The sequence below is a fragment of the Babylonia areolata genome, chromosome 2, assembly GCF_041734735.1.
Source record: "Babylonia areolata isolate BAREFJ2019XMU chromosome 2, ASM4173473v1, whole genome shotgun sequence".
Taxonomy (NCBI): Eukaryota; Metazoa; Mollusca; class Gastropoda; order Neogastropoda; family Buccinidae; genus Babylonia; species Babylonia areolata.
Window position 1 is genome coordinate 35,548,014 of NC_134877.1, and position 17,723 is coordinate 35,565,736.

General features: G+C 38.5%; 1 long non-coding RNA gene across 1 annotated transcript; it reads left to right on the top strand.

The window, feature by feature from the left end:
• The first annotated feature begins 5,990 nt into the window (after positions 1-5,990).
• LOC143300616 (uncharacterized) lies at positions 5,991-17,720 on the top strand. The gene is made up of 3 exons (XR_013057674.1): positions 5,991-11,027; positions 11,094-15,440; positions 15,662-17,720. It is a non-coding gene; the product is annotated as an uncharacterized LOC143300616 (long non-coding RNA).
• The last annotated feature ends 3 nt before the right edge of the window (positions 17,721-17,723 follow it).

The window sequence follows — 17,723 nt, forward strand, 5'->3', positions numbered from 1 at the left end:
CTGGCCGTACTGAGTGAGTTAAACTCAATCAACTCTACCCCGTTTCGGCAATGTGTGTTGTGTCATTGGGAAAGGCACTTCACTCCGATTTTCTCTCACTCCACCCAGATGGGTGTGAATGCACTGCCCCTATGGGCGTAAAAGGGTATGGAACCTTTTAACCTTTTGAGCCTTTTTTTTTCAATTAAAGCACAAACTGAAAACATATCACATTCTTTGCAAAGGGTGTGGGAAGAAGAAGAAGAAGAAGAAGAAGAAGAAGAAGAAGAAAAATGCTAGCGATGAAAATGATGGGAAAAATCATATACTGTATTACTCTGGTTTACCTGACTATGGCTCATGTATGTTCAGACAATGACTTTGTTACTACGCACTTCTTTTTAAAACAAAATGAAGAAGCAGAAGACAGAAGACGGAAGTGGAAAATGAAACAAAACATTATGACAAACAGACAGGTGTCTATGCTTTTCATCTTTTTTCTTTCTTTTTTTCTTTTTTTTTCAAAGCAAAGAGGGTGGAAGGAAGAAAGGAAAGGAAGGAAGGAAGAAGAAGAAGACGAGTAGAAGAAGAAAATGTTTTGCTTAAAAGTAGACATATTATTATGACAGACAGACGGTGCCTTTGCTTGTTGATTTTTTGTTTTGTTTTTTTTTTGTTGGGGTTTTTGTGTGTGGTTTGTTGTTGTTCTTCTTCTTCTTCTTTTCGTTGTTGTTGCTGTTGTTGTTTTCAAAGCCAAGTCCTCACGACCTTTCTCTGTCCGTCACAGACCGTCACCCCTTTCAAAAGGAAGAACAAAAAAACCACGTTTCTCTCTCAAAGGCATTCTTTTACCTGATGCACTCCATTTCATAACTTGCCTGTCTGCTTGCACGCTCTTTGCGCCTGCAGCTGTCTCCTTCCTGTTGGGGTATGAGTGCACGTGTGCCTTTCAATTAAGGCGGAAAGTTTCGCGCATGTGCGCCTGTAATCATAACTATATGTATACTTTCGTATCAAAATTCTGCCAGATATAACAAAACAAACTACAGGAAAACATTCCCAAATGACTAATTCCATCATGAATCATATACCAAACGGAAAGAAAAACCAACTGAGAGATGGCATGGTTTCGAATTGTTTCGTAGAATATTACTTCTTTTTTTTTCTTTTTTACTTTTCTTTTCTTTTTTTTTTTTTTTTTTTTTTTTTTTTTTTTGTCATAGCAGATTTCTGTGCGTGAAATGCGGTCTCGCTCTCCTCTTTTGTTTTGTCTCCAAACGTATTCTTTCGGTTTGTTTGTGTTTTTTTTCCCTAACAAAGATGTTGTTGTTTTTTCTATGTAACGTTGCCAGGGACGACCCTTTTGTTGTTGAGGTTTCTTTTACGTGCGCAATCCTGCACGCAGTACCTCGGTTTTAGTATCGTCATTTCCAAAAGACTAGCACCAGACCACTACGCAGTCTCTAGTAGAGGGTCTTCGCGGGACTCGAACTAGTTGGCACTCGCTTTCTGGTCTGAAGTATTACCAATGGGCCACATTCCACAAGGGTGTGACTGCATATTTGCATATTCACGCTTACGTTTGTGCAAGCGAAAGTGTTTGCGCACGTGTGCCTATGATCATGATCATTACGGAAATGATGGCTTTTTTTTTTTTTAATTGATGAAACTTTCCCCACATGATTCCATCACGAATCAAATAATCATCTCCAAGAAACATCTTCAATTCAGAGATGCAGACCGCGAAAGGTAGAGAAGGCCTGAAAAAGGGAGCAAGTGGGTGTTAGAGTGAGAGAGAGAGACCCACAGACAGTGACCACAGAGACCGACAGAGACAGAGAGGGACAGAGACAGAGAGACAAAAGAGAGACACAGACAGAGACACAGAGACCGACAAAGACAGAGAGAGACAAAAGAGAGAGACAGAGACACAGAGACCGACAGAGACAGAGAGAGACAAAAAAGAGGCACAGACAAACAAAGGCAGAGAGGGACAGAGACAGAGACAAAGAGAGACGCAGACAGACAGGGACAGAGAGGGACAGACACAGAGACAAAGAGAGACACAGACAAACAGACAGGGACAGAGAGGGACAGAGACAGAGAGACAAAGAGAGACAGAGAGAAAGAGTGATTGGAGAGTTGCTGCCATACGTTAAAAGAAGTTTTAATAACAATGGAACGAACAGAAGGAATACGTGACATCACACACGACTTCTTAACGAAATTACTTGGATTATATTTCAGTGAGTCCGCGGACCGCAGAAAATAACAGTGTAACTGATCGGATATAGATAACAAAGCAGTCAGAATTCTACGAGCAACACACACACACACACACACACACACACACACACACACACACACACACACACACACACTCATGCACACGCACACGCACACGCACGCACGCACGCACTTTCTCCCCACTTTGCAAGACCTTGTGTGGTGATCTGTGTACTAGTCATTCGGATGGGTACGATAAACCGAAGTCCCGCATTTAGCGCACGTAAAAGAACGCACAAGAACAAAAGAATGGTTGTTCCTGGCAAAATTCTGTAGAAAAATCCACTTCGATAGGTAAAACAAATATAAAATATAAAAAAAATGCATGCAGGAAAAAAAATTTAAATGGGTGGCGCTGCAGTGTAGCGACGTGCTCTCCCTGGAGAGAGCAACCCGAATTTTACACAGAGAAATCTGTTGTGATAAAATATAATAATAATAATAAATAAATAAATAAGAGATATATACAAATACAAACACGCTCGTAGACAGGGCGAAAAGTGGGAGGAAAAGAAATAGGACAGGTGGTGTAGCATTGCGTGAGAGGACCTCAAATTTCACACACATATTAATTTGTTGTGAAAATAAAATCCAACACAATACAATAAGTTACGATCATTTGCAATTGCCCGTCTGTGGGAAGACTAAACGAAGGGAGGCAAACACGCATATTCCTCAGATTACAAGCAACATAGCTATTCCCCTTTGTTTGGTTGGTTGGTTGTTTTCCCCGTTCGATAGCACTCAGTTTTCTCAAATAGCAACGACGTATCTCTCCAGTAACTGCTAGTGGGTTTGTTGGATTTTTTTAATTATCAAAACTTAAGAATTGTGACGTACCAGTTTCAGTTTCAGTTTCAGTAGCTCAAGGAGGCGTCACTGCGTTCGGGCGAATGAACATAGTGAAAGTCTGGTACTCTGAGAGTAAAACACACAAGCTTTTTATGTATTGAGTATAATTTCAAAATGTAATGTTTAAGATGAGAAAGATCAGTTTAAAGCAAATTAACCCCCCCCCCCCCCCCCCTAGCATTAAGTACAGATTAATTTCCCTTTTTTACTATCTGCAGCAAAGACATGCACCAGAAATATAACTTCCATGCTTAGCAAAAGAAGTTCCTGTTTGAACAAAAAATGATAAAAATGACTGCTCTTGTTGTTGTGTCAGAATATCAGATCAAAGTGCCAAGTTTAGAGAATTTGAAAAAAAATATATATAAATATAACAGTAAATTCAGTTTGCAAATAATTTGGCTTCTTTTTTTTTCTTTTCTTTTTGTGTCCATCCCAGATGTGCAATATTGTTTAAAACAAGATGACTGGAAAGAACTGAATTTTTCCTATTTTTATGCCAAATTTGGTGTCAACTGACAAAGTATTTGCAGAGAAAATGGCAATGTTAAAGTTTACCACAGACACACAACCAAACACCGGGTTAAAACATAGACTCACTTTGTTTACACAAGTGAGTCAAAAATAGAATAAAATCATTCTAATAATGATAATTTAAAACGCGAGACAATGTCCTTGTCGGCAAACATAACTTCAGCACTGATTCTCCTGCCTGAAATAGTTGAATGATTCAGCACAAAATCTCTCTCTCTCTCTCTCTCTCTCTCTCTCTCCCTCTCTCTCTTTAAAAGGCATGAACTCGAAAGTAGCAACGAGGCCATATACAATGACCGCTTTTACACCACAAGTTATGTATACACATTTATCTGTTCATCTATTTATTTGTTTATCTATCTATCTATCCACCTATCTATCTATTGCATTATTGTGCCGGCTTGTCTTCAATCATTCAGTTTTGGTCTATTTTGTTTTTGTCGCTTTAATATTTTGTTCATTACCAGGATCCAGTACAAATACATACAAACATAAATCTATATCTGAAAACTGCGTGCTTACTTTTTGATGCTCACGTTCGCGCCAAGTCCGTGGCTGAAGAACACTAACACCTGTCCACCTGTCGTCACATGTGGAGACACACACACACACACACACACACACACACACACACACACACACACACATAGACATACAGACAGAGAGAGACAGACACACAGAGATAGAGACAGAGAGAGACAGACACCGACAGAGATGGAGAGAGACACAGAGAGAGAGAGACAGATACAGGCAGACAGAAAGAAAGAAAGAAACGGGAACAAGATACAGAGTCACAGAACGAGAGAGACAGAAATATTCAAAATGGGTCAGAAGGAAAACAGAATGAGAGAGAACAGAGGAAGGGGCGTAGGGGGGGGGGGGGTGCTGGAATTATGTGACTTGTTTCAACCAGCAATTTGTCCTCAAATCACAATAATCATTTTCCTTCCTCACGTCTGGAAGATTACTCCCGTGAGAAAATTTTAAAGGGGGAATAACGAGACAGTCCTGCTGACGCCAAAACAATCAATCTTGGCCTCCCTTTAAAGAGTTGCCGCATCCTTCTATTTCTTCAAACTGTGGGAGGAAAGACGCACGCGCGCGCGCGCACACACACACACACATACACACACACACACACACACACACACACACACACACACACACACACACACACACACACACCAATACTCGCTAATCTAGACATCAGTTACCTCATGACAACGATTGTTGCATAAGAGAATGGAAAAGAGAGAAAATAGAACAGGAGAGAAAAGATGGTTTAGCAGTTTGCTTTTCCGTTTTTTCCATTTGATGTGAATTGTAGTTCAGCTCAGATCAGTCACTCAAGGAGAATTCGCTGCATTTGGATAAATCCATAATCGCTACACCACATCCACTAGGCAGATTCCTGACTAGCAAGCTAACCCAATGTGCTTAGGCCTTCAGGGAAAAATGAATAAGATAACATAATTAGATAAACTGCTAAGAAATTAAAGGGAAAATGAATAAGTAATTAAATGAATGACTTACTGATTCAAAATAGTAAACAGAGAATTACATAAATGAAATAAAATAAATAGATACATATATTAAATGAAATAAATAGAAAAGATAACACACACACACACACACACACACACACACACATGCACAACAGATATGCAGCAAATATGCAGTCTTATAGAAATCAGATATGAAAGCAGAAATAAATGTACACAGGCCCAGCACTACACATAAATGCATACAAGCCCTGAACTGGAGAAGTGGCAGAATGTGCTCTTGCACGCACTGTGTGTGCATGTGTGTAAAAGAGAGAGTGTGTCATTGTGTGTGCAAGTTCAAATGCATATGTGCGCATACAGTGTGGAGTGTGTATATGTATGATCTATAAGAATATGTGAGCATATGTGTACGTGTGTGTGTATGTCTATGTGTGCATATGATTGTGTGTGTGTGTGTGTGTGTATTTGTGTACAGACTTGTCTGTGTAAATGTGTATGTTTGTGAAGAGGGGTAGAGAGTGGGGGGGGAGCAGACCCCAGAAATACATCGTGTGTGTGTGTGAGACGGTTCACATCACCAGCTTAATACAGGTACATCACAAACCACAGAGGGGCAGAAGGGATGGAGATGGGTGTATGTGTGGGGGCGTGGGTGAAGGGGCAAGATAACACAGAGAGAGAGAGAGAGAGAGAGAGAAGGAAAAGAAAAAAGACAACACACAAAAGGAGTAACTGAAAGAGCATTTACACACACACACACACACACACACACACACACAGAGAGAGAGAGAGAGAGAGTATAGAAAAAAATTCAAGCAACAAGTGTAGTAATAGAAACAGCATTTATTATCTCAACCTTTGTGACACAAAGCACCCAATGTTACTTAATTATATAAATATGTTGCCTGAAAATAAGAAAGTACACATTTCGCAAATTAAGTGTTGAAAGTAAGAAAGTTAGACAACAACAACAACAAAAAGATAACCAAAGACCCAAGATACATTTATTACAGAACTGAACAGGATATATATTATTGTGTGTGTGTGTGTGTGTGTGAAAAGAGGTTGTACTGAATAGAAGCAAAACAGAATCAACATTTAGTTGTGAAGGTGATACATCTGAAATGGCAGATTACAAGAACAACAGTGGAGGTGCTGACAACACATTAATCAAACACAAGGTTTACACACACTACATACATCCCCCAATAGTTCCACATCTTGTTCTTTTTTTCTTTTTTCTTTTTTTCACTCTCTCTCATTGCACTGTGAGTCTTACCCAGCTGTACCCTTTAATGTGATTTAAAACAGAATGTATTTCCCTCCACTGCACAAACATGTGCACATATATTCTCCATTTAACAGAAAGATCACACTGAGCATGCGAAAGTATCCTAAATTTCCAATTGCTTAGGAAAAACAGAGAGTTCTTTTTAAATGTTGTTATTATTTTGTTGTTTTTGTTTGTTTCTTTGTTTGGGGTTTTTGGGGTTTTTTTTTTTTTTTGGTTTCTTTTTACTAAGCACTCTAATCTTCAATCTGTTTATGATACTTGATTTGCTAAAATCAACACACACACACACACACACACACACACACACACACACACACACACAAACACACACACACGCACACACGAACACACATGGGCGCGTGTGCGTGCACACATGTCATATGTGCTGCTTTGGATATTCTACATGCAAATTAACAATGGCAAAAGAAAAATGGATGCACTGACCTTTAACTGTAAGCTAACATTCTTCTAATTTAATGTCATGTTATTCTGAAGTAAAGGTAAAAGCAGTATTTTATCTAAAGTAAATCATGTTTTATAAAAAAAAAATATTTGTTCATTAAGCTGTATAAAAAAAATTTTAAAAATTTTAAAGAATAAATGATATATTTGCAGACTTCATTTGCTTAGCGATGTTAGCGCAGAAATAAAATCAAACTCAGATACTGGCTAAAGTGTTAATACATGTCAGCACACACAAAGACACTTACACTGGAATGTGAAATATGTGGGCATTTTTGTGCATACCAAAAGCAAAGACCTGAACTGTACTGGAAAGTTTACAAACTATTATGAGAGGAAAAAGACACTCTGTCTTGCAGTGAAACCATCTTTAACAATCTGATGCACTAATTCCGACCTATAAACCAAAGCAAGCAAGCACAAAAACCAAACAAAACTATTCTTTACATTAACCACTTTCTTATGGACAATCAATGACCAAGAACTGATGAACTTGCTTCATTTCTAAAATGCATTTGTGCAACATGGAAAGACATAAGCACATATACAGACATTTGTGTTCCAGGGCTTCCAGTGAATGGGAGGGAAGACAAAGACAAAAGAGACAGAAATGTTGAAGGAGGAAAAAGCAGAGAGTGGGAGAGAAACAAATGTCTAATTGTGACTTTTATTTGTTGATGTAACTGCTCCTACTTTATACAAAAGTTATCAAAAACCAAGCTGGAATGATAAGAAATGCTGCAAAACGGAATGTCCAAGAAAAATACCCTACATAATGCTGTCCATCCATGCCTAGTGGTAAACAGTATGTCACTAATACATGTATATATCTCTCTCTCTCCCTGCCTAAAACCTTAATCCTTGAATAAAAATGTTCTGAGTTCTCTCTCTCTCTCTCTCTCTCTCTCTCTCTCTCTCTCAAACATTCACCAAGAAACTGGAGACCAAAACAACAGAAAGAAAGAAAAAAGATGCGCACAAAAAAAGTACATAAACGTGCATAATGCACACACACACACACACACAATCTCTGTCCTGAGAAACTGCACTTTCAAAATATTGCGCTCATCTTTTCACATTCCACAAATTACTCAGTACCCAGCAGATGTGACCTGGTGAAATCAAGATGTAACCCTTTATCAGTCAGACTGTTTGCTATCTTTTGTTGTTGGGGTGTTTTTTTTGGGGGGGATTGGGGGGGAGGTGAGGGGGTTGTGGGCTTTTTTTCATTTTCAAGCATGCTTTGCCACCTCCTTGAAACTGAAAACAAAACCACAAAAAACATTCAGACCACAGCAAGGCAGCAGTCGCTCACACCATCACTGCCCACATCAATGCCCTCACTCATATTGTAAAACGCATAATTGTGGAAGTAGCACATTATATTGTTGTAGCACCAGTGCAGTAAAATGACTGTGGCGGCAAGGGCAGTCATTTCAACAGTGATTGGAAAAGAAAGAAGAAAAAAAAAAAGCATTATCCTTGCCAAAATACTGTTCGTTCACTGGATATTTTAAGTCTGCATTGAAGTCATTAAAAAATGTAAAGTCTTCTAAATTACAATGCTGGAGCAAACAAACAACAACAAAAAAGGGAAAAAGAAAATAAACAACAGTTATTCCATTGTTGCTGACAGAAAATGGACCCACTATCTTTTTTTTTAAACACTTCTCTTCTCCCACATGCAAACCAAACTCTGTCACTACTGGAGCATAAAAACAAAAAACTTCATACAACCACTGAAAACCACCACAAGCACACACTGTTCACCAGATATATGATCATACAAAATGATAACCAAGTTATGCAGTAATATTTTTCCTGCTTTTAAACAAACAAAGAAAACAAAACAAAACAAAAAAGAACAGCAGCATTTCTAGAGGAAACTGAACAATAACCATGACAGCATGAACAAATTTTGAGGGTTTTTTTTTACCTCATTCTTCTGTGCTAGTGGTTTCATAACTACACCCTATGCTTTACACTGAAAATGTGCATTCAACAACTTGGTGCAATAAATCTTTTGTCCACATCTGACTCCAGTCTTTGTTAAAATGCGGAATCCAGTGTTTAACCATGAACTTCAAGCTCTAAACATCATAAGTTAGACAGTGGCCATGAAAGGATGCCATTACAACAGCAGCTGGAAAAATAAACATCTTTGTTGACAAAACAAAGGGCAGACAAAAAGAGACTAGACTGTTAACTGTTACATCCACATTTTTATTTGGGTCAAAAAAAAAAAGAAGATTAAGTGCAAAAAGTAGGTTTAAAAAAGAAGATATAACAGATGTAAAATGCAAGTTTCTCATCTTGTAAGCTATCTGGATAAGATACTGAGGTGACACACAAATATCTATAATTTTAGAAATTAAGGATAAGATTTTTTTTTTTAAAGCATATTTGTGTATTTGTTATAATCTTTCTTTGGAAAAAAAAAAAAAAAGCGAGATCAATGTGCAATGCTGTCATTACCCAAACATTCAGATTGCTAATGATATGTACCGTCACATCACAACACTGCCAAATAATCCATATAAAAAGCATAAAATAAAAATATGCCTGGATCAACATGCAAACTGCATACAAATGAGGTGATCAATGACAGCTAAAAATCGTAGCCAATGAAGCATGAAACATGACAAAAATATACACACAGAAGTTCTTCCCTTAAAAAGAATAATAATAAAAAGTTTTTAGCAGCACTGTGGACTTCAACAGAAGAAAATAAAGAGAAGAAACGAACAAGAAAAAAAAAAGAAAAAGAAAGATTTGTGGTCTTCATTGCATTGTGCACACACAAACTCTCTCTCCTACCTCCCTTCTTTTAAAATTCAAAATCATATCCCATGATCAATACCATGTTCAAGACAGGTAAAAGGGATGGGGAAAAGAACACCAACAATAAAACAGGTAACAAGAGAGAGGCAATCATCACTGCCCTGTCCACACACTTCAACAGATTTTGAAAAAAAAAATATAATAATAATAATAATAACAATAATAAAATACAGTGCTGATACCTGAACACCCAACCCAACCCCTCCCCTACCCACCCACACAGTGACAAAATAAGACATGGAAAAGATCCGCAGATGGGAGAGGCGAAAAACAAAATGACACATCATCAGAATCTACAAACAGGCCAAGACACACACACACATCCATGCATGCATGCACGCGCGCACTCATACACACACACACACACAGAGTATGGAAAACAACTGGAATTCAGACAGGGTGGTTGGAGTGGGGTGGAGGGGGAGGAGGTACCTGAGTCAGAGTGAGGTGCAGTAGTGGTGCCTGCCCCCTTCCCCACTCAGCCACACCCCCAGCACAGACAGTACCATCAAAATTCAACACTTTATAATCAATAATAATAACAGAATAATTCCTTCCGAAAAGAATGTACTTGAACCGTTTCATGTGGTCATGGGGATGAAAAAGAACTGAAGTCCAGAAAGCTGAGATATGGACAGAAATGGAAAATGAAAAAAACAGCAGAGAGGGGAGAGGAAAGAAATGACATAACGGGAAATGATGCAACAGATACAATAACAAGTTAGAACTAACAAAAATTAATCATTTTTTTCCAGATACAGTATTGACTGTGGGACAGACTTACAAGCAGTACCAATGAAAAGACTGTGGGTTTTCTTCTTTCTGAAACAAAGCAGGGGAAGGAGAGAAAGTACGGTAAGGAATGTGGCCCTTCTCTATCCCTGTCAGTGGACTGAAAGAGACCAGTCAAGGAATGCATCTGACCAGCACTGTACACAAACACAGCCACGCATTCCTGATGGTTCCATCTTGGAACCCATTGCTAGCCATTATTATGTCTCTGTGCCTACAACCATTACCCACCCACCCACTACCCCACCAAAACTGTTGTAGGTAACAGTTCAGAACTGTATCTCTGTTAGATGGACAGACAGGTGGAGAGGGGTGGGTGGGAGAGGTAGGGATGAAAACAGCAGTGAACGAGATGTAGGTTACAGTTCAGTACTGTTTCTCTCTTAGAGGGATAGGGGGAGAGGTAGGGATGAAAAACAGCAGTGAACGAGATGTAGGTTACAGTTCAGTACTGTTTCTCTCTTAGATGGATAGGGGGAGAGGTAGGGATGAAAACAGCAGTGAACGAAATGTAGGTTACAGTTCAGTACTGTTTTCTAGGGGGAGAGGTAGGGATGAAAACAGCAGTGAACGAAATGTAGGTTACAGTTCAGTACTGTTTCTCTCTTCGAAGGATAGGGGGAGAGGTAGGGATGAAAACAGCAGTGAACGAAATGAAGGTTACAGTTCAGTACTGTTTCTCTGTTACTGGGATAGGAGGAGGGGTAAAGGGACTGGTTAAGCTGTGAAAGAGTGACGCATCCAAACACATACAGCCCCAAATGTCTCAACACTTGCAAGAGCAAACACACCCTTTGTCTGAAGAGATTGATGCCGACAGTTTCCACTCTCTCTTCAGTCACTGACAAACTACTGATAAGTGATATTAACTGACCACTCTACATCTAATGATTTAACCTCCCAGAACTGATTATGATGCAGGAACTTGTCATTTTGCAGATTTTCCACTGTTACATGCAGATTTTCTCATTAAACAACGGAGGAAAAATAAAAACATTTTATCCATATGTTATCAGATCAACTTCAGAAATAAAATCAAAAGTATTCAGAAATTATGGAAAGTACAAATCTTCTCCATGACAAAGCTACATACATGGTCTGTTATCAACAAATCAGCTGAGGTGATCTCGGTGTAAAACTTCACTGCACAATGTCCTACTCAGGATCTTCCTTCCACAGACAGCAACGAATGGAAGAGCCAACAGACCCAATACTGACTGAGATCCAGCAGTTCTGCCACACACACACACACACACACACACACACACACACACACACACACACACGCACATACATACACACATATACCCACTCACCACACCCACACCACACCGCATCACACACACACACACATACTTGTTATTGACAACTTCTTTTTCTTGTTCCTGAGTCTTTTCACGTTATTTTTCAAAAGCGAACTGCATCTTTTCACTCGTATTACCACTATGTTTTTTTCTAATTTCTTGTTTTGGACACGAAACTAAGACATTCAGGCCACACAACCTGGTTTAGATGGGTCCAAATCTTGTTACAAAGATCATGAAAATATCAACAAAGACCAGAAACCAGGCATTATTTTTTTATGTTGTGTTTCCATTCATGACCGGTTGATTTTTATGCTAGCTGAGGAAGCTGAAAATCTATGCTTGTTAGCATACATGCTAGCAATACAATAAAAAAGAAGATACAATTACAACTGCCATATACCCCTCATTCAGAAAAAGGCATAAAAAACCACCAACAACCAAAACAAATAAGCTGATCTAATTTATATTTTTGTAAAAAAAGCTTGAAAAAAGAACAGTGGATGTCGTGTTTTTCCTGTTTTTCATGTTCACATACTGTTAGGGTGAAAACTTTCAAAAAGCACAACAAAAAACACACAAAAAGAACTAAATATATATCAGTATTAAAAATCAAAAAGCCCATGGACTTGTAAACCACTTACCATAAACTGACAGAGGAGAAGAGAGAAAAAAACCCACAAAGTCTGACTATTGTCTATCAAATGCTGGTATACACACACCACAACAAGCAGGTCTATCATGAAATTCCTTTATACAATTGCCAGTTGTTCGTTCTTTATTGTTTTGCCAAGTCTTGGTTTTTGTGTTTGTTTTTCTTTGTTTGGGATGGGGGTTTTTTTGTTTTTTTTCCAAGACAGTTCTTGTGAATGTATCATGTTCATAACATTTGGCATCTGGTGTAGCTAACTAGTTCTCGCTTGAATAAAGCATTCACATGACTATCAATTAAAATCAACAGACACCGAAGCATCAACAATCATAAAAGATAAATGTGCATTATGTTATAAAGCAGTTTAGTATGGGTCAAATAAATGAAAACAGGCACAAGAAATGAAAACAAAAAAGTTTTGCATATATACTTCACCCATCCACCCCTGCCCCCACCCCCTTTTTTCATCTATCTACATGTGGCCAGAGATTCAAACTTTGGCCAAATAACTCATAACACCAATTACGATGATTGATATGATCTCTACCTGCTTTGATTCAAAATATCTGCAAATACTTTTTTTCTCTTAAAAATTTGCTTTTACTGTGGTTTACTAATGTACAATACAAAAGCTATAAAAGACAGTTTTAAAAATATATCATTCTTCAAACATTCAAAAATACTGTTGAAATTGTGATCACCAATGAATGCTTTCCCCCTTGCGCTATTTTCACTGTGGAGAATTTTTTTAGTTTCTACCATACTGAGAAAACAAAAAAGTTGTTATTCTGGTGCTTTACTCTTGCTGAGAAAAAGGCACACGTACACACTCTCTCTCTCTCTCTCTCTCTCTCTCACGCGCACACACGCACACACACACACACTACAGTCTGTTACAATATACAGTATTTCTCAAAACACAAATTAAACTGTAAACAATCTGAGATTCTTTAACTCTTTGTTCATTCAGGCCAATAAAAGTAGACTGGACAGCACAATCGTCACCAAAAATGATACTGGCTACTGCTTCTAATTCATAGAGAGAGAGCATTCACTGCAAGATTCCCCCCCTCTCTCTCTCTCTCCCTCTCTCTCTACACACAACATAATCAAAGTAAAATGCAAATGAACAGCCAGGAAAGTAAACAAACCAGTGTCAAAGAATGCAGTATTATTACTTGTCAAGCAGACAAGAGTTGTTGTTTTTCATGACAATGTTAAATACCAAAAACAATGCAACTCTCTGCCAAAGGATATAACAAAACAGTGTTGTTTACTTGTTACAGTACACACACACACACACACACACACACACACACACACACACACATCCTGAAACTATGCACAATAAATACAAACAATGCAAGGCCCTGTGCTAAATCTAAAGAAACACACACATACACACACATATATATAAGCTGATTCCGTTATTCTGATAGCTTATATGCACACATGGTAGCTTTTCACAAGACAGTTGTAACAAAGACAACAGGAGAGAGTGAACAGTCAGAAATGGATATAAAATGGACCAGATGTATCTTCCGTGTATAACAAAACAGTAATAATGATTAATCAAATTAAAAAAATAAAAAGACATGAATTCCTGCACATCATAAAAAAATGCTTATGGAAAAATCAAGAAAAATATATACCTGGAATGATCACAGGTTCTGTGGCATTGCAAATGTTCTCCTTCATCAGAACTTCTGAATGAGATGTTTTTTGCATCATGGTGTCAGTTCATTTCAAACCACAGGCACGTCAGAATCTGATGACCTAGTAGCAGGCTCACAGGGATATGTTCACACACTCTACACTTAGCTGTGGATGTGTTCACATGATTCACTACAGAAGAAGTCATAGTGTAAAACTAAAAGCAGTACATTCAAATGCCCAAACAAAAGTTAACACAGTCTATCAAAAGGGAAGAGCCATCACAAACAACAAACCAGGAAAAGAAAAATACCTTCCATGAGACTGGACCAAGGGTTTAGGATAGGGTAAGGCAGTGTCTTCTTCTTTACTCTCAAAAATTAAAAAAACGTGATATAACAATTAGAAACTCAGTTCAGCTGGCCTCTAATGTCTCCCTTCCTGCATTGGTCCACAAATTATCCTTTCACACTTACATCTACTGCCCCCAGACCCCACCCCTCAAACCCTCTATATCCCAACTACTCCACTCAGCCTGACCCTTCCCTAGTCCCCAGACTGTAAAACTAAAAGCAGTACATTCAAATGCCCAAACAAAAGTTAACACAGTCTATCAAAAGGGAAGAGCCATCACAAACAACTGCTGCAAGCAGGATCACCACGAGCAAGAGGCATTAACTTAGGAGAGTGGTTTACATAGCAAGATGAATGTATCAAAACAAGATCACGATCCATCACACCTCCAGAGCAGCCCCATTTCAAATCATACCACAAAACCAAACAGAGCACAAGAACATATGGAGAAACTCAAAACAGCCCACTAAAATGGGGCATGCATGCTACTTTCTTCAACAGAAACTGGCACATGCACACACAAACTAAACAAGAAAGCGTAATCTAGTGTCTCCATCTTTCATATCAACTACCAATTTAAGGCTTTCAGAAGAAATTTATGCTAAAAATGATTGAGTTTGCACAGATGAAGCATAACAATAACACATGAATGACACAGCACAAGAGCTGTACAGGATCAGAAACACATTCCAAAACCACATACAACTTCGCTGTCTAAGAAATATGTTCAGGCACACTCTTTACAGCTATGAACTGCGAAATATGTACACATTTATCTATGCGCTGTAAAAACCATGTTCTCAGAACACAGTTGGCCTTGAACTGTACTAAAAGTATTCCACACACATCTTTACAACACAATACAGGAGTAGGTCCATTATCACGATCACACTGGTCTCTGTGCCACTGTGATTGTACTATTCCATATTTAGGTTGCCGGTGGATTTTGTGCCACAGCAGTTCTGCCGGAAAAAGAGGGCGCTAGCCAGTGGGACAAAGGGGAGGTTACCTACTTCCGGGAGGTTATCAGCCGTAGTTTCGTTTTCTCCGCATAGGCGGATAGTAGTTTGCACAGGACAGGAATGTCAGACCCCTGCCGGAGTCTGCACTAGTTGGGTCACGGGTAAGTATGTGTAATTAAATCCATATTTAGGTTGCCGGTGGATTTTGTGCCACAGCAGTTGGCCTACTGTAATTTCTTCCACCTATGAATCAAATCTCTGTCACCACGAAAACCAGTTTTATGTCGGCTGTCAACAGGTCACCTTATTCATATTTCACATGGCACAAGCCCTTGAACAAACAGCATCAAGGATTCCAGATACTTTCAACTACAAATCTATGGCTTTTATGGCAACAAGATTTCTTGTTCTTCAAACGGATGGAATCATTATTGGATGGTTAATCTATTTTATCAATTTATGTATGGCATATTTTTTCTGTTCTAATAAATAGTTTCATTAATTTCAATTGGCCTTTGTACTGGACAAATGGCATAACCAATTTTCAGAAAATGAACCCCCAACTCCCCCCTACCTCCCTTCACACCCCCACACCTAAAAAATGACATGGTCCCCAGTTTGCTGCAACAGAAAATGAGAAATATGGTTCTTGAAAATGGCATCAGGAATCTATCTAAAATTGGCGCCTTGGTATAATGAGCAAATTCAAATGCAAGCAAAACCAATTTTTAAAATGCTTTTCAAATAAAAGTTCAATGAAAATGATTAAAAAAAAATTTTTTTAATCCAATGAAAAAGATAAAACAAATAATAACAGCACAAGAGATAAAGAAGACAACAACTGAGTTGTTTTCTTGCAGCTATTTTCCGTTGTGTCCTTCAGTGACAGTGCTCCGTGTCAGTAAGGTGCATGATACACTGATCTCTGTGCTTAAATTGTGTTAACGAAACATCGTGGTTATAAGGGAGGCAAAAACGTTCCGGTTTGAACAGATCTGCCTATGCAATACTTCTGCATAACTGGTAAGATGACAGATAACCTACATGTGTTCATGCACACACATATTAGCATTGGTGTGTGTGGGTGTGTGTGTGTGTGTGTGTCTACATACATGCACACACCTGCACTTGACCTCCAAAATGTCAGGGCATCCTATGCGATCCTTTCCAAAAAGCATCGGTCTGGCATCAACACCAATGTACAATAATTCATATAATACATCAAACAAACAAACAAAACAAAAAAGACAGTCAGGGAGGAAGAGACAACAGATGCATTTCAAAGATGATCAAAATCTCTCAGTCAAAATAAAAATGAATCTGTTGTTGTGGTTCAGAGAAAATGGAATGTGTTTAGGCATGGTCTATTCATTAAGATTCTGTCTCCTAAGTAAATGGGGGGTTTGTTGCCACATAAGATAACAAGTTAAACACTACTAACAATGTCAAAGCATAAAATACTTATTTCATAAAAACCATTTCCACCACAGTCACAAGTATAAAAACACAAGACCATAACCACACCATGCATCTAGTGGTGGTGGTGGGGAAGGCTGGGGGAGGAAAAAGGGAAGGGGGAATCAAAATGTCGAATGATCATGATACTCAAAATGTATACGTCTTCCAGCATGTCTGACTCACACATCTCCATTTCTCTGGTACTCTTAAAGCTACAAGCACATGTTCCATAACTGCTTTGAAATCTAAAGAAAAAAGCTGTACACACACACAGAGATAGACATACACACAAGACATGTTGTCTGTCTCTTAGCAAAGACCACAATCATCCAACTATATCACTCTAAGCCTAAGTTCAAATATGACTATATGGCCCATGTGGATGTCCCAAGAAATATCCTTGGAGAGTAAAACAAAAATTTAAATAAAAAAAAACCTATGACAAAATCACTGCAGCATGCTCAGAAACTCTTTCAACATCAAATATCAGAAAAGATAATTCCATCTGCATGCCCCCAAGAACACAAGCATGTATGCATGTATGCATGCACACACACATACACACACACTCACATACACACACATTCACAAATACATGAGCACAAACACACACACACACACACACACACACACACACACACACAGAGCACTTTTTGGACAAAACTACAAATGTTTGCAGACATATGCTGATATGGCTAGCACACTCATGAAAATTGAGTAAAAGCCTTCAACACAAGTTTATTCTTCATCCTCAGCCTTTTTCTTTTCCAATATATGCTCTCTCTCTCTCCCTCT